At 42.3% G+C, this 18,150-nt stretch overlaps 1 protein-coding gene across 1 annotated transcript in view; it reads left to right on the top strand.

Moving 5' to 3' along the window:
- The first annotated feature begins 18,080 nt into the window (after positions 1-18,080).
- The window catches only part of nt5c2a (5'-nucleotidase, cytosolic IIa), a 78,610-nt gene continuing 78,540 nt past the window's right edge, over positions 18,081-18,150 (top strand). The window contains exon 1 of the mRNA XM_043712881.2: positions 18,081-18,097. The gene's annotated coding sequence lies outside the window, so the exon portion shown is untranslated. The remainder of the gene's footprint in view (positions 18,098-18,150) is intronic.

Below are 18,150 nucleotides of genomic sequence, written 5' to 3'. Positions count from 1 at the left end.
GCCGCTTTTATACCCGCCCGCACCAGCCCCACCCCCACCGAACCTCCGGTAGACCCAGAGGGATGGGTGGGGGAGAATAAGGCGTCTCCCAGCTACCCGGGTCACCCGCATCTCCCCCCGCCCGGCCCCGGGTCACTGCTTCCCCTCCTCACCCAAAGGTGTGTCCCACCAACTGCAGCCGCGACACACCGTTTCCACCGCCCGGGAGACAAGGATCCAAAACCTGCCAAGGCTTGGAACCCCCTCCCGATCCCGAGCACATGGATCCGGCCGGTTCCCGAGCCCCCTCCCTCCTCCATTGAAATTAATATTAATAAACTTTATTTACATAAATTAATACATCTGTCCCACCCCACCCCACCCCCGCGCCCTCCCGGGGCGATAAAGGGACCGCGCCCTCAGTCTGGGTCTCCTCGATCCTCAATGACTAGCACTGGACAGCGCCCAGTCTGACTGCATTGTAGGCTGAACTTGCTTCCCGCTTTCGGGAAACACCCAGGAGAAGCCTCGTCCTACCAGGACTTTAACAGACAGTAGGGCCTGTGAGGTTAGCGCAGGATCAGGGGGAACATTGCATTGGATCTACTTCAGCACTGGACAGTGATTGTGTTCATCTCAGACACACCAACAGCGACCCAGTGCTACCAGCAGAGATTATAGACAAGATTGAAACACTCTGGGTTGCATCAGGTTATAGAGAGTGTTGTGTTTCAATAGGACAATACACGGAGTTGGGACATTTCCAGCATTTTCTGTATTTATCTCTGATATCTGGCAGCCCCAGTATGTTTTCGTGCTCGGGCCATTTCATTATTTCAACAACTGACAGCGGCAGGTGACAGCCGACTGCGTACGTCTAAGATCCCGCTAATTCATAGATCGCACACAGGTCACATACAGGATTCTGAGCATTCTATGTCCAGTCAGAATATATGCATAAAATATAGCCTTAAAGGTCTTTCAGTATTGTTCAGCATGTGTATCATGTTAGGGTATATACGCAAGATTTGGACACAAATGCAGAACAATAGAGTGCTTGTGGGGCGGGGCAGGAGACAGGAAAGCAAAACATTAACCGAGATTAAAGATTGGCTAGTACAGTGCTTTTTAAATTATATATATATATATGTGCTTCACGAGAGTTTAAAGTCAGGAAATATTTCTATTTTATTAGTGTTATATTGGAATTTTTATTACATTTTGTATTATATTGGAAGCAGTGTAATTGTATATGCAGCAGTATGGATTAATAGAAATTAAATCCAGGTTAATGTTACAGCGAACGAGGACGCGAGTTGCATGAAATGGTGTCTTTGTAACTTCCTCTAGCCTCGCATGGTCTCTCCGAGACCTGATTTCCTGAACTCTGGCCTCTTGACCATTCCTTACCTCCTATGTCTGACTATAAATAGCTATTCCAAGGTTCTAAACCTGAGAACACCCTCTCTCTATCTCTCCACCTTTTCCTGTCCCCTCCCAACTCTTTTCACCTCTTTACATCTCTCCATCTCTCTTTATTCCATCTTTGTATCTCACCCCATCTCTTTATCTCTCACATCTCTCAACCTTTCCCCACATCTCCAAAACCGTTTACCTCTTTCCTGCCTCTCCACCCTTCCCTGCCTCCCAACCTCTCTCCGCCTCTCTACCTCTTGTTACTTCTCTGCCACTCTCTGCCTCTCTACTTCTGCCTGCCTTTCTAACTCTCCCTCACTTCTCTACATCTCTCTCTACCAGATTCCCTCACCCTGCCTCTCTATGTTTCCTTGCCTCTCTATCTCCTCAGTCCCTCTCTCTGTCTACTTCTCCCTCCCTGCCCCTTTACCTCTCCTTGTTTCTCTGCCTTTCTCCATCTCTCCAACTTAATCTCCACTTCTCTACCTCGCTCCACTTGTCAGCTATTATCATCTCCTTTAAGATGCCGCTTACATTTTACTCCTCGGGGGTCAGCTTTTAGAATGTATCTTCCTCTTTGTATTTTTCTTTCTTTCTGGCACTGCTCCTTAAAAGCCTGAGGATATTTTACTACGTTAAATAGAATAAAAGTATGCCGTTTGTTGTTGTAAAATTCTTCTTGAACCTTGTGTTTACCACGTATTTACTGGAGCCATCACTCTAGTGATTAATTATATAATTCATTCCAATCTTTCCGACACCTGATGCCTCAGATCCCAGGGACCCAGACTCTTCCGATCTTAATTTCTGTTGTCTCTTGATAATTAAACTGATTCTTTTTGTGTCTCAAAACAGAAAATACACAAAACTACTGTGAGTGGTTCAGTCTACAAAACAAAACCCAGACAGATTTGTGTAAGACTTGAGCCCCTCCATCACAATTGGGAAGATGTGAGTACTATTAGGGTCTCATAATGAAGGTGGGTGCTATTACCCGTTCCACAAAGGGCCTGAATACCAGTGATAACAGAGACAGGTTCCTTCTCGAGGCATACGCATGAGATGCGAGGTCCTTCAGGGGAGCAGTGGCGACTGGTACATTTGATCATGGCACAGTGGATAGCTTTAGTCACACTTACATCGGTGCACCCCCATCCCTTACCACTGTAGCAATTTGGATAGGCTATCCTGGATTTATTGGAGGAAGTCCATAAGCAACTGGCAGGTGCAGATATTGTGCCCTGATCAGCTGAAGGGTTACAAATAGGTCATTTTTGTTTACAAGGGATGAGACAACTATTTTAATCTCCTGAAAATATAATTTAAATTTTCAGGAAAAAGGTGAAAAACTGCTTCACTTTGTGCAATAATCATTCGTGTTGGGTTATGAAAAGGCACTGGAAAGGTAAAAGGTAAGCAGAACACAGCTCAGAAAGGGCAAGAAACACAGTCAAATGGGAATAGACAATCGGAATGAGTTAGGGCTAATTAGAGAAAAAATGTGGGGACATGAACCAGTGCTGCCATGTAGCATAGAGACACAGAATGGTTTATAATTACCCACTGTCTGTGCCAATTTTCTGCAAGAGTAATTCTCTTACATTTTGACCACAGTTGTGAAAAAAACCTTCCTCTTTAGGAAATTATCCAGTTAACTTTTCAAAGACTCCCTGGAATCTATTTCCACCTTACTTTCAGGCAGTGCATTCCAGTTTCCAGCCATTACCCGCGTGTAAAAGCAAAATGCCTCACATCAAATTGCTTTTTTATTTTGTCAATAATCTTAAATTTGTGTCCTCTACTGGATCCTTCTGCCAATGGGAAGAGTTTTTCCCGTTTTTACTTTGTTCAGACCTCTCATGATTTTGAACAACTTGATCAAATCTTCTTCAAATCTTACCCCCAAAGAGAAAATCCTAATTTATCTAATCTATCCCATTTTCGGCATCCTCTCTCGTGCCTTCATTTACTTTCTATAGTGTGGTGCCCAGAACTGAACACAGTTTAGATTGAACAAAAGTTTTAAGCACATTTAACATAACTTCCTTGCTTTCGTACTCCATTCCCCTATTAATAAAACCTAGGATTCTGATTTCTTTATCAACTGCTTGTTCAGCCTGTCCTACCACCTCCCCGACTTGTGCAAGTATATTCCCTGGTATCTCTCTTCCTGCATCCCATTACAGTTATATCCTTTGTTTCAGTTTTTCTCTTTTCATTCTTCCTACCAGCATTAATCTCACCTTGCTTCTCCTTTATTACATTTTATCCCCTACTTATCCACCTATTTCATTAAGCTGTCTATGTTTTTGAAGTTGAATGCTATACTCCTAACAGTTCACAATACAATCGAGTCTTGTGCCATCTGCAAACGACGAATTTTACCCTTTACATTTGGGTGGAAATCACCAAGAAAAGCAAAGGTTCTGGTAATGATATCTGGTCAATCCTGATGTAAACCGTCCTCCACACTAAAAACTAACCATTCACCATCAATCTCAGTTTCCTGTCATTCAGCTAATTCTGTATCTATTTTGCCACTGTCGTTTTATGAGTTCTAACTATGTCTGTTATGTGCGGCTTTCTGTAAGTGTAAGCTTGGTAAGCGAGGAACACTTCCAGGACCTGGTTGATTGTCTGTTGTGTCCGTGAAACATCTGGTATATGGCAAGCTTGAACTATTCATGGGAAAGAGATACTGAGGCACTCTCCCGTTATTTACCTTATGGGTTTTGGGAAACCAACTACATCCAATGCTCTCAAATAATTATTCTTCTTCCCCTCAAATATCTACGCATTATTCACATCTTCTGTTCAGTCTCCACTTACTAGAGCTGGAACTTATCACGTTCTGGATCGGAACCACAGACTCCCTTGACTCAAGGGCTCAATTCCGCTGTTTAATTGAATTTTAATATATACAGTATAAATATTCGGAAGTGTTATTGCACACAACAGAATCACTGTGAGGTTTTCTTTGGTTTCTAACCAAAGTTTGTGAATTAGATTGAATCATTCAGAATTTCCTATTGATGAATGTTAGGTGACTGTGTGTGAGTGTAACTGTCTCCCTCCGTCTCGTTGTGTTCACTGCATTTTCAATTCCCATTGGGATCAGAAACAGCAACTAACTAAAATTAGCTCCATTAGCCAACGTGGCAATTCCAATCACTTCATTCGGCTTCCAGGTCATTTTATTTTGAGGCGGTGGGATCTGGGAGTTGACACGGTTACCCCCAATACATATCTGGTTGATCAAGATTTGACGACCCTGAGATAAAGGAGGCTGACCGAAATTGACCGCCCTGGAGAATGTCACAATCGTTCACTGTTCCTCTTATGTTAAAATTGGAATCCAGAAACAGAAAAAAAAAAATACAGGTCTGGTCCACTTGTCTCTCTCTCTCTCTGAATGTCTTTGTTTTTTTCTTTCTCTTTCCTTGAAATCCTCACCCCACCCCCATTCAGCCCATCCTCCACCCACTGTCCCTCACTCTATCTCCGTTTCTTTCTCTCTCTCTCTCTCTTTCGTTGTCTTTTTAAAAATGTATTCTTAAGAGGGAAATAAAATTTAATAATGCAGTTTATTTAAGAAACGTTTGCAGATTGCCATCCAAACCAATGTCTGGTTCTTTAGAAAATCAATCGTCGTAATACAACGTCCACCAGAGGGTACCAGAGATCAAAAGAATCTACCATCACTCAGTTGAGTGCAGTCCAGTTTGTCTGTCATCAGTGCTGGGAACATTTTAGAAATACACAGAAAAATAGGCCATTGTTCTTCTGCGAATTAAACCAGGGCAATCCACTATAATCCCACTTTCCTTTCTAAGTACATAGACCTGTTGGTTATTTCGCTTTAATGCTTTTTGGATGATCCATGTACTTTAAGAAGCCTACATTTAATTTTGTGAAAAGTCCCTTTCAGAACATGTGCTGGGGGAATATTTTGAAAGTACATTAATTTATTTCCTAATTATGCTGTCATTAAAGAATCACAGGATTGTTACTGGGTAGAAGGAGGCCATTCCTCAAATGTGTAACATTATCTTGTGCCAATATCCTGCATTTTCTTCAAGCCCTGCACATAATTTCCATCCAAATTATCACTCAATGCTCTCTTGAATGTCTCAGTTACATTTAACTTCACCGCACCTCCAGGTGATTCATTCCATACCCCGAATTATTCGCTGTATGATACTATTTTTCCTCACATCACCCTTTCTTCTTTTGCACATCACTTTATATCTGTGACCTCATATTCTTGTTCCTTTTCTGAGCAGGTGCAGTTTCTCCCTATCTAGTCTATCCAGCCCACTCATGATTTTGAAAACTTGTGTCAAATTTGTTCTCAGGCTTTTTCTTAGAATAGAATCCCTAAAGTGTGTGAACAGACCCTTTAGCCCAACAAGTCCACACTGACCGTCCAAAGAGTAATCCACCAAGACCCATTCCCCATGTTTACCCCTGACTAATGCACCTAACCTACACATCCCTGAACACTATGAGCAATTTAGCACAGCCAACTTACCTAACCTACACATCTCTGGGCTATGGTAGGAAACCAGAGCACCTGAACAAAACCTACACAGACACAGGGAAAATGTGCAAACCCCACATGGACAGTCGCCTAAGGCTCGGATCGAACCCGGATCCCTGGCACTGTGAGGCAGCAGTGCTAGCCACTGAGCCACTGTGCTGCCAGGAAGAACAGTCTCAAATTCTTCAATCTATCATTGTAAATGAAGTTTGTCATCCCTGGAACGAATTTTGTAAATCACTTCTGCACACATTCCAATGCATTCACACCTTTCTTATAATGCACCACCCACAAGTACTCACAATACTCCAGATTAAGTCTACAAGTGTCTTATACAAGTACAAATTCACCTTTTATTCTATGCCCCTATGAATAAAGTTGAGGAAACTATACTTTATTAACAGCTCTCTCCAAATGCCCTGCTACCTTAATTTGTGCACATATATACTCTGGTCCCTTTGCTTCTGTACCTCTTTTAGAATTGTATCCCCTATTTTATTTTGTTTTATAATGTTCTTCCTACGATAGTGCATCATCTCACACTTCTCTACATTGAGCCTCATCTGCTACCCATTCACCACTCCACCACTTTGACAATGTTCTTTTGGAGTTCTGCATTGTCATCCTCACAGTTTACAATTTTTCCAAGTTTCATGTTATCTGCAAATTTTGAAATTGTCCCTACACACCAAGATCCAAACCATTAATATACGTTAGGAAGAGCAAGTATGCCAATATCAACCGCTAGGGAATTCCACTGCAAACCTTCCTCCAACCCAAAAAATATCCATTGAGCATTACTCTATGTTTCCAACCCCCAGCCAATTTTGTATCCACTTGGCTACTATCCCTTTTATACCAGGCCTTATAATTTATTCACATGTCTGGTGTGTGGCACTGAATTAAATATCTTCTGGAAATTCATGTATACCACATCAACAGCATTACCCTGATTGAACCTTTGTGCAGCTTCTTCAAACAAAAACTCCAGCAAGTTAGTTAAACACAATTTTCCATTTAGAAATTAATGCTGATTCTTCTTAATTCACTTACCTTTTTCCATATGATTCTATCCCAAATAATTGTTTTAAAAGCTTTTCCACCACCAAAACTAAACTAGCTGGTCTATAATTGCTAATAACCTATTCCTTATAACCTTTCTTGAACAAGGCTGTATTATTTGATATTCTCCAGGGTTCTAGCACCTCCCCAACATCAGGTCAATGTGCCAACAATTTCTACCCTCACCTGCTTCAGAATCATTGGATGCATGCATCTTGTCAACTTTAAATAACAACAATCTATCAAGACTTTTTTCTTACCATGTTGAACCTGTCCAATGACATAGTTTCCTCCTTTGTCACCATGGCCAGGCAGCATCCTCCTCTGTTGTAAAGATAAATGCAAAATACCTTTTCCATGCCCCTGCCTTCATGAGTAATTGCCTTTTTGGACTCTAATTGGCCCTATTCCTCGTCTAATCATGCTTCTACTATTTATGTGCCACAGAAGACTTAGGAAGGGCCCTTCATGTTAGCTGTTAGTCTTTTCATACTCTTTTAAATCCCAGTGGATACAAGACTAGCTTATTCAAAAAGACAGAAAGTGCTGGAGTAATTCAGCTGTCCAGCAGCACCTGTAGAGAGAAAAGCAGAGTTAGTGTTTCAAATCCATTGGCCCTTTGTCAGAACAATTCTGCAAACAATTGATATCCCAGCATTGATCCCTGTGGCAGACCACGCATAGCATCTAGCCAATCTGAAAATGAATCACTCTCACTTGCTCTCTATTTTCTGTTTACTATCCAGGTCGATACATTATCCTCTGAACAATGATCCACAATAATCTTTGATTTTCCAACTTAAAATTGCCTTCTAGAAATCTAAGTACAGTACAACCATTGGTTCCTCTTTATCCACAGTACATGTTACCTCCTCAAAGAACTCCAATGGATTTGTCAAGTATGATCTCCCTTTCACAGAACTATGTTGACCCAGAATGATTACCTCAAACTTATCCAAATGCTCTGTTATAACTTCTTTAATCATAGCTTCTAACGTTAAAGAAACTTTTAAAAAAGATAAAGCAACATGGATAGAAACTTGTTTGAGGAGAGTCTTAGTAAATGGATATTGCTGCATTCAAAGGAGAATTTAGAATGACCTGCTATGCCACACACAGGTCCTACTTGTAGAATTCCCTATTAAACAACTGACCTCAGTTTTACTTCAGACAGGAAACCCCTCACACTTTGTAGATTTTGCGACCCCATTTCTCTTAATGACTAGTGCCTGACAGGATTGAGAGTGAAATTTATCAAATCCAGCATGTCCAGGTCTTTTAATTGTTGATACCTAGTTTCCGCTGGTAAATTGGTGTTAAAGTCTTACCTTCCCAGCCCCCTAAAGAAACAGTAAAATGATAAATGTGACTGATGTCAAGCGCAGTAACTCTCACCTCATCTCTGAAATTCAGCTCTCTTGATCCATGTTGAACAATGACAGTAATGAAGTCAGGAGCTGAGCAGCCCTGGTGGACCCCAAACTGATCTTCAGAGAGCTTGTATGCTATTTGACAGCACTGCCAGTGATATCTGCCATCATTTTGTTCATAAAGAGCAGGGCTCATTCACTTGTTTGGTGCTGCTATATTCACTCGGACGATGCTCAATTACAAAATGGAAGCTTGGACAATCAGATGGGGCTCAACAAATACTTGGTGAGAAACTTAATACAATGATCGTACTTATGATTTGAGATTCCTGTGCTTAGATTTTGAGGTCAGGCAGACAGAGTATGTCTGTACTTCTCAGGCTCTTACCAAGTTTTCCTCTGTAAAAGGCATTTTAAAAAATATTATCATTTATGGGATGAGGACATCGCTGGATAGGCCAGCATTTATTGCCCATTCCTAATTGATGTAGTAACTCACCAGGGTCTGGCAGCATCTGTGGAGAGAAAGCAGAGTTAACATTTCGGGGCCAGTGACCCTTCTTTGGAGTAGCGTTGGGGTTTTATGTCTTCCCACCATTCAGACAATGAATTCCAGACTTTCATCATCCTTAAGCTGAAAAATGTAATGCTCCCTGTTTAATTCTTTGCTACCAGTAACTGGTCCTTGCTATCCACCTAGAAATTCCTCAGAATTTTGTCCACCTCAATTAAATCTCCCCCACCCTCCTCTGTTCCAAAGAAAACATTGCAGCCTAATCAATCTTCCTTCTTCCTCAAAATTCTTCTCAGTGGTGACATAATGGTAATATCACTGGATTAGTAATCCAGAACAACATGAGTTTGCATCCCACCATGACAGATAGTCAAATCCAACAAGTACAACCTAGGAATTAATAGCGTGCCTAATGGTGACCATGTAATGATTGTCGTAAAATCTCATCTAATGCCCTTTAAGGAAGAAAATCTGCCTCCTAACTTGGTCTGATCCTACATGTGACTCCAGACCTGAAGCAACATGATTGACTCATATCTGCTCCCTGGGCAATTGAGGATCGTCAATAAATGCTGACCCGACCAGTGATTCCCACATTTCGAAAGCAAATGAGCATTCAAAAAAATCCTTTTATCCTCTCAGGTATAATCAGCTCCTTCCCATGATATAAGAATCAGAGTTGTAGACAGCACTCTCTATGCATTTTAATTTACATGTTAGGCAGTTTTACCACAATCTCCAAGCTCTTGTACACTAAATCTCACCAAATTGTCATGGTCACCAGGCCATGTTGTCAGTGAACTGACAATTGATATAGCTCATGCAGCCCCCTTTTAATTTATTGTGGTTCAAGTTACAGCAGAGTAGCAGTTAAATGTTTCATTTTGTGGATTTGATGTTTTCACACAGCCTGGCTTTACTCCAATTACAGTAATTGGCTTCTGTATGCACTTTCACTTTATCCCTCCTTGGAAGTCTCCATACTGGCTGTTCTTAGCCAGGCTGTTTTATACAGCTCAACATTCAAATATGGTGGTACATTAATTTTGAAAAATCGAAGGTTGCACAAAACAAAGACTTATGCTGAACACCTTTGAAATTCTTCTTACAAAACACTGCAGTTTCTCCCCATAGCTTGAATTCTCCACCTCCATATTTTGTTTGCAAACTCATAGTTTCAGGATTCTTACATGTCTGAATATATCTTTCTATAATCCACTTAGAGCCTAGAGCTGTACAGTCAGGTGACTTGTTGCAGCCATGCTTTTTTTAACTTTTATGTGAAAGTTATAGTTCCATTGTTCAAGAAGCACAGCAATATGGTTGACTCTCAACTGCCCTCTGGAGCAACCAGGGATTGCTGATAAATCTTGACCCAGCCAGTGACTCCAACAACTCATGAATGAATAAAAATAACCTTTGTCCACTATCCATTCTGCTTCCTTCCAGGATCTCTGGTCATGCACTACATGGTCCCTTTGTTCCTCTACACTTCACAAAATCCTATCATTTATTGACTATGTCATGCCCTAGTGTGTCTTCCCCTTATCAAGGAAAAGTAGCTCTACTACTAAAGCCTGCAGCATGGAAAATGGTCCTTTCTGTTAAAAATCTTGAGCAACAAAATCTCTGTAAAACTAAGAAAGTGGAAAGCAGGCAAATCTCTTCAAATTTTTTTGGCAAGAAAAATTGGAGCTGTCTTTTTAAATCTTTTAACTGGGGAATAGGTTTAATTTTTAAAATATTCATTAATGGAATGTGCATCGCTGGCTGGGCCAACATTTAGCCAACCACATTGCTGTGTGTCTGGATTCACATGTAGACCGGTCCAAGTGAGGATGGCAGATTTCTTTCCATAAAGAGCATGAGTGAACCAGAAGGGTCTTCTTTTTAATGATAATTGCAAGCTTTTTATTCCAGATTATTACTGAATTCAAATTTCACCATTGTTGTGGTGAAAAAAAAGGGAAGAAATATTTGCAGAAGAGACAGCAGGAAGGTTGTAGCCACAGACAGGATGTGAATATTGTGAAGGAGCCACACAAACAAAAAGGAAATGTGTTGAATGTGGAGAAACCACTGTTCTAACTGTAAGAAGCAGAATCACTTTGCATTCAAGTGTTTAGCTACAAAGATGAAAAAGAAGCCAATCAAGATGGCTGCTGGAGAGATGTCACCCAATGAGTCTGACAAACTGAGTTTCTGATGATTCTAACTTTATGCTATATGACAGGCTGGCATTGTCAGGTCTAAAGATGATAAATGGTTTGTGAGTTTAGAATGAAGGCTGCAGAAAGACAGCATCAAGCAAATGTGAAGTGTTGGATAGACGCTGGTGCAACATCATGGGTTTCACAGACTGTGTGAAGTTGCTGACCAATAATGAAAACTTCAGAGGATGGATTCAGGCTTTATGATGGGTTGATACTCATCCCAAGAGGACAAGTAAAGCTCTGAGCCCAATCCAATGGGAAGAACGAAGATCTGGAATTCCAGTTAGAAAGCGTTTTACAAAATCTACTCATGTGGCCAAACCAGGTTAGGATGACAGTTTTCCTTTACTAAAGGATGTCAGTGAACCAGAAGGGTTGCCGAAGCAGGTCAAAAGATTTGGCTGATAATCCCACACATACCAGAAGAGATTTTCAACATTTCACAGGCCACTAAACCAATGACTGTTAAAAAGATCCTAAAAGATTCCAAAGATGTCTTTACAGGTCTTCCTGGTGAACATCTTCTCAAAGTAGGTGAGAGTATGAGGACAACCCCACATCTGCCAGGTAAAGTTCCAGCAGCCTCATCTACAGCCTGAAGGACAAGATAGAGGAACCAATGGCCTATCAACCCAGGCAGCCCTAGAAAGAGGGAAAGAAGATAAACAGGATGAGATATCAGTTTTTAAAAAGCGAGTGATAGCAAGCGAAAGTAGAAGACACAGTCATCACTGAAAATCAGAGGAAAAATAGAATAGAGCAAGAAACAAAAGATGCAGCTGAAGATATCCAAAGTCAGGGACATAGGTCATATACTCACAATGATAGGACTTTGCAAGGATCTTGCCAATTTGAGAGCTGTAGCAGAGATGTAGCAACCATGAACATCCAGTCCATCCGCCATGACCAGGACCTCCAAGCCCTCTGTTTCTTCCTTGACCCCACTAGTGCCCTTCCACTGACACTCTTATTCGTTTGGTCCTCACCCTCAACAATTTCTCCTTCAAATCCTTCCACTTCTTCCAGCCAAAAGGGGTAGCCATGGACACCCACATGGGCCCAGCTATGCCTCTGTCTTTTTTATCAGCTATATAGAACAGTCCCTCTTCTGGAGTTACACCGGCACCACTCCCCACCTTTTCCTCCGCTACATTGAAAACTGCACTGGCACCACCTCATGCTCCCACGAGGAGGTTGAACAGTTAATCAACCAACACATTCCACCCTGACCTTAAATTTACCTGGACCATCTCTGACACCTCCCTCCCCTTCCTGGACCTCTCCAGCTCCAACAACAAAGACCAACTCAACACTGACATTTTTTACAAACCACTGACTCCCACTGTTACCTAGATTATACCTCTTCCCACCCAGCCTCCTGTAAAAGTACTATCCCTTATTCCCAATTCCTCTGCCTCTGCCACATTTGTTCCCAGCAGGACAAGTTCCACCACAGAACACACCAGATGGCCTCCTTCTTTAAGTATCGCAATTTCCCCTCTCATGTGGTTGAAGATGCCCTCCAATGCATCTCATCCACATTCCTCACCTCCCAACTCGAACCCTACCCCTCCAAGGACAGAAGGACAGAACTCACCTGGTCCTCAACTTCCACCTCACCAACTTCTGCATAAATCACATCATCTGTCGACATTTCCACTACCTACAAACGGACCCCACCGCCAGGGAAATATTTCCCTACCCACCCCTATCTGCTTTCTGCAAAGACTGTTCCCTCTGTGACTATCTGGTCAAGTCCACGTCCCCTAACAACCCACCCTCCCCTCCTGGCAACTTCCCCTGCCACTGCAGCAATTGCAAAACCTGTGCCCACACCTCCCCATCATCTCCATCCAAGGTCCCAAAGGAGCCTTCCACATCCACCAAAATTTCACCTGCACTTCCATACATGTTATTTATTGTATCCGTTGCTCCCGATGTGGTCTCCTCTACATTGGGGAGATAGGCTGCCTTCTCTCAGAGCGCTTCAGAGAACATCTCCTGGACACCCACACCAATCAATCCCATTGCCCCGTGGGTGAACATTTCAACTCCCCCTCTCACTCTGCCAGGGATATGCAGGTCCTGGACCTCCTCCATCACTACTTCCTCACCACCAGACACCTGGAGGATGAACGCCTTCGGACCATTCAACCCCAGGGCATCAATGTGGACTTCACCAGTTTCCTCATTTCTCCCTCCCCCACCTTACTCCAGTTCCAACCTTTCAGCTCAGCACCATCCTCATGATCTGTCCCAACCATCAATCTTCCTTCCCACCTATCTGCTCTACCCTCCTCTCCGATCTATCACCTTTACCCTCACCTCCATCCACCTATTGCACTCTCAGCTACCTTGTCCCCAGCCCCACCCCCTCCATTCATATCTCTACATGTGTCTCCTGACCCACAGCAATGTGGTTGACTCTGAACTATCTTCTGGTATAGCCAATTACCTTTTTCCTTGATTGAATAAAAAAAAGCCCTGCCATTCCCAGAGTCATCACTAAAGTTAAACATTTTATCAAAGTATGCAGAGTCCCCATTTACCTATATTTGTAGGCCCAGGTTAATAGAAAACATGGACAAGCTGTCGCTACTAAACAAGAATGACTATTTACTGAAAATAAATATATTCCAGCAACAGGTAAGCAACTATGAACTGTCAATATATAACTACTAGTTAAAAGTCTAAACCCTTTATAAAACCACACCTATACATACAGAGACAAACAAAAAAGATTGGTGTTATGCATGGAGGGAAAAACTAGGAAGGCTGTCCAATGTCCTCTGGCCAGAGGGTTTGCTGAGATGATCCATCTGCTTACCAGGACTTGCTGTTCTTCAATCTGTCTTCTTCAGATATTTTCACTTTCTTGCATGAGACACAGAATGACTTGTTCACAAATTATTAAATTTCTGAATTATTAGTTAAAAACAATAGCTTACAGCAACTGGAGGGAGAGGATAACTGATGTTCTTCAGACTTCATTCACACGCTACAAAGTGTGCGACAAGTCAGGAGCTAACTACATAGTTGTTGACAGACAGATAACCTTTGTCATCCACAGCTGGTCACAATTCCTAAAATCAATCGATCAATCAGCCAAATCTCACTTTGTACATGCCCTCTGGTGCCATAAATTTGCCATCTCCCACTAGTTCAACAAGGCAGCAGTGCAAAGGGGTGGCATGGTGGCCCAGCGGTTGGGACTGCTGCTTCACAGCACCAGGATCTCAGGTTCAATTCGAGCCTCAGGTGACTGTCTGTGTGGAGTTTGCACTTTCTCCCCGTGTCTGCGTGGGTTTCCTCCGGGTGCTCCGGTTTCCTCCCACAGTCCAAAGATGTGCAGGTTAGGTGAATTGGCCATGCTATGTTGCCCATACTGTTAGGTACATTAGTCAGAGGGAAATGGGTCTGGGTGGGTGACTCTTTGGAGGGTCGGTGTGGACTTGTTGGGCCGAAGGGCCTGTTTCCACACTATAGGGAATCTAATCTAAAAAAAGACCATTTACAATAAGTTTTGGTAACTTGCTTTTAAAATGTGCAACAAGTCCTTTCGCAATCTTTGGTTTTCCTATTTCAGCCCAAAACCAAATATAGATAAAAATGAAAAGATACATTTTTTGCAGAATCATCAAACCAGCAGAGACACCGAATCTGCAAAATAAGTGTCTTGCTCTGATTAAGCATTCATCATGGGAAGGACACTCCCTGGGGAAGGATCATCATCCCAGGAATGAACAAATACTAGACAAACTGATAGTGACAAGTTGCACATATAAAATAACACTTTAGAGATAATGCATGGAATAAGGGTCCAGAGACTGATGAAAATGGGATAGCCTAAAATCATCATAGTTTTCTTGATGTGTGATAATGTTTCTATGTATACCATAATACTGTAATACTAAATGTATTGGATAATTTGGGCAATTCGTGATTGCAAATATTAGCTTGTGCAACTTATTTTATGAAAAGGGGATGTTCGGAGAATTACATTTTCACATAGAGTCCTGGCTGGCTTGCTGAAGTCATGTCATCGGGAAATAGTAGTGGAGTGATGTCACTGAACCAGTAACCCACAAGTAACCTAGGTGACCTGTCTCTTTAAGTCTTTCACGAAAGGTGGATCTGTCCCTTTAGTTCCTTCAATGGGAAATAGAGAGTTGTTTCTTTAAATCTTCACTGTGTAAGGACTGTGTCTTTTTAAAATTATTTATATCTTTAAAAACTGTGGCCTGCAATTAGAAAGAACTCCTTTTATAAACTGGGATTTACCAGGATGGCTGCATAAGTTCACAGCAGAGAATTTGATTTCTGTTGTGAACACTTTTTCTGTCTGTGGGTTCCTACAATGTACAGACGATCAGAAGCCAAGGAGTTGTTTACAAGGGATACTGTTTGGTCCTCAGCTAAATAAGCAGGTTGGAATTGGAAACAATTTAAAGCAACAGACAAAGAAAGATAGAAAGACACAAAATGTGTGTAATTGTTTTCTTAGGCAGAAACATTCAGTTTAACCTTGAAGAAAACCAGTTATCTTTCCTGCAGCAGTTGCTGTGAACCAGTAGCTCTGTGCTTCTCATTAACCAGTGGAATGCTGCAGAGAAAGGCAACTGAACACCATGGGTTTGGATGGCTGAAGAAGGACCATTTCAACAACTGAATTGGGAAGAAGAGACCACTGAACTGACCTTTTAAGTTTTTTCCAACGTTGCCAATAATCTATTTTGCCCACTTCTTTTTCTGCATACAATGTGCGTGTGTAAGGGGAGGGGGAGGCAGTTATAAGGAGTTTAGGGTTTCAGTTAGTAGCGTTACATTTTTGCAGTTTATGTGTGTTTATCTGTAGCCATAGTCTAACTATTTATAATAAATAACAATTCTTGTTTAATACAGGAACATTGTCCGTGTCTTCTATTAACCTTAATCTGGAACGCAGGTAAATTGGGGTACTGTGTGTTCTTCAAAATAAACTATAACATTTGGTATGACTCTGGGAATAGCAAGTCTCAATTTATAATATGTTACCCAGTGGGTTGTAACAACGGAAATAAGCGGACCCATCTGTTTAAATACTTCATTGGGATAGGGGAGGGGTGACAGTCTCCTTAAATTCTTCACTGGGAAATGAAGACCTATCTCATTAAAAGCTACACACGGAAAGAGGGCCTGTCACTTGAAGTCCTTCCCAAATAATGAGGGCCTGTCTCTCTAAATCCTTCACTGGAAAGGGTGGGGTTTTTCTCTTTAAATCTTTCACTAGGAAAGATAACCTGTCTAATTAAATCCTTCACCGGGAAATTGGGGCCTGCCTCTTTAAATCTTTCACAGGGAATGGGACCTATCTTTTTGAGCCCTTCACGGAAAAGGATGGATCCTTTCTCTTTCAATCTTCCCTGGGAATGGCAGGCCTTTCACTTTCCATTCTCCACTGAGAATTAGGGCCTGTATATTTAAATCCTTCTCAGGAAACGGTGGGGCCTGTGCCTTTCAATCCTTCACTTCCTCTATCTTTAAATCTTTCACTGGGAATAGGGCCTGTGTCTTTAAATCCTTCACTGGCAATGGTGGACTGTGTATTTAAATACTGCAGTGGCAATGGGCCCTGTGTCTTCAAATCTTTCACTGGGAATGGGGGCCTGTATTTTTAAATCTTTCACTGGGAATGGGGGCATGTATCTTTAATTTCTTCACTGGGAATGGGTGCCTGTATCTTTAAATCCTCTACTGGGAATGGGGGCCTGTGCCTTCAATTCCTTCACTGGAAATGAGAGCCTGTATCTTTAAATCCTTCTCAGCGAATGTTGGCCTGTATCTTTAAACCCTTTATTGGGAATAGAAGACTGTATCTTTAAATCCTTCATTGGGATTGGGGGCCTGTGTCTTTAAATCCTTCACTGGGAATGGGAGCCTGTATCTTTAAATCAATCACGGGAAATAGGGCCTGTATCTTTAAACCCTTTATTGGGAATAGAAGACTGTATCTTTAAATCCTTCACTGGGATTGGAGGCCTGTGTCTTTAAATCCTACACTGGGAATGGGGGCTTGTGTCTTTAAATCTTACACTGGATAAGGGGCCCTGTGCCTTTAAATCCTTTGCAGAGAATGTGGGTCTGTATCTTTAAGTCCATCAAAGGGAATTGGGGGCACATGTCTTTAAATCCTTCACTGGGAATGGGGACCTGTGTCTTTAAATCTTTCACTGGGAATGTGAGCATGCATCTTTAAATTCTTCACCGGCAAAGAGGGTCTGTGTCTTCAACTATTTCAAATACTTCACTGGATATGGGGGTCTGTGCCTTTAAATCCTTCACTGGGAATGGGGGGGGGGCATGTATCTTTAAATTCTTCATTGGGAATGGGGGCCTGTGTCTTTAAATCCTTCACTGGATATGGGGGTCTGTGTCTTTAAATCCTTCACTCGGAATGGGGGCCTGTTTCTTCAAATTCTTCACTGGGAATGGTGGCCTGTGTCTTTAAATCCTTCACAGGGATTTGGGGCCCATGTCTTTAAATCCTTTATCGGGAAAGGGAGCCTGTATCTTTAAATATTTCACTGGATGGGGGGATGTCTCTTTAAATCCTTTACTGGGAATGGGGCCTGTATCTTTCAATCCTCCATTTGGAATTGGGGCCTGTGTCTTTAAATCCTTTACAGGGAATGGGGGAGCAGTGTCTTCAAATCCTTCACTAGGAATGGGGGTCTGTATCTTCAAATCTTTCACTGGGAATGGGGGCCTGTGTCTTTAACTCCTTCACTAGAAATGGGGGCCTGTGTCTTTAAATCCTTTACTGGGAATGGGGGCCTGTGTCTTTAAATCATCATCTTCCCACCGATGCAGTCCTGGTGACGTCACCATGCCGCGCCCCCCGAGCCTGTGCATGCGCAGTGACGACCGCTTTTTCGCAGCTCGAGCGGGTGAGTGACAGGCGGGATTCGGGGGAGAGAGACCGGGGACCGGAGGGAGATCGCTGTCCCCTCACCCTCCTTCCCGAGTGAGGAGGCACTGCGCGACGACTGGGGGCACTTCTCTTCGAGTCTGGAGTGT

Source organism: Chiloscyllium plagiosum, unplaced genomic scaffold (genome assembly GCF_037043375.1).
Source record: "Chiloscyllium plagiosum isolate Xiang-an unplaced genomic scaffold, Cpla_swu_hap1 HiC_scaffold_22, whole genome shotgun sequence".
Classification (NCBI taxonomy): domain Eukaryota; kingdom Metazoa; phylum Chordata; class Chondrichthyes; order Orectolobiformes; family Hemiscylliidae; genus Chiloscyllium; species Chiloscyllium plagiosum.
Note: the sequence above shows the minus strand (reverse complement) of the source record. Positions and strands in the feature narration are given on the sequence as shown.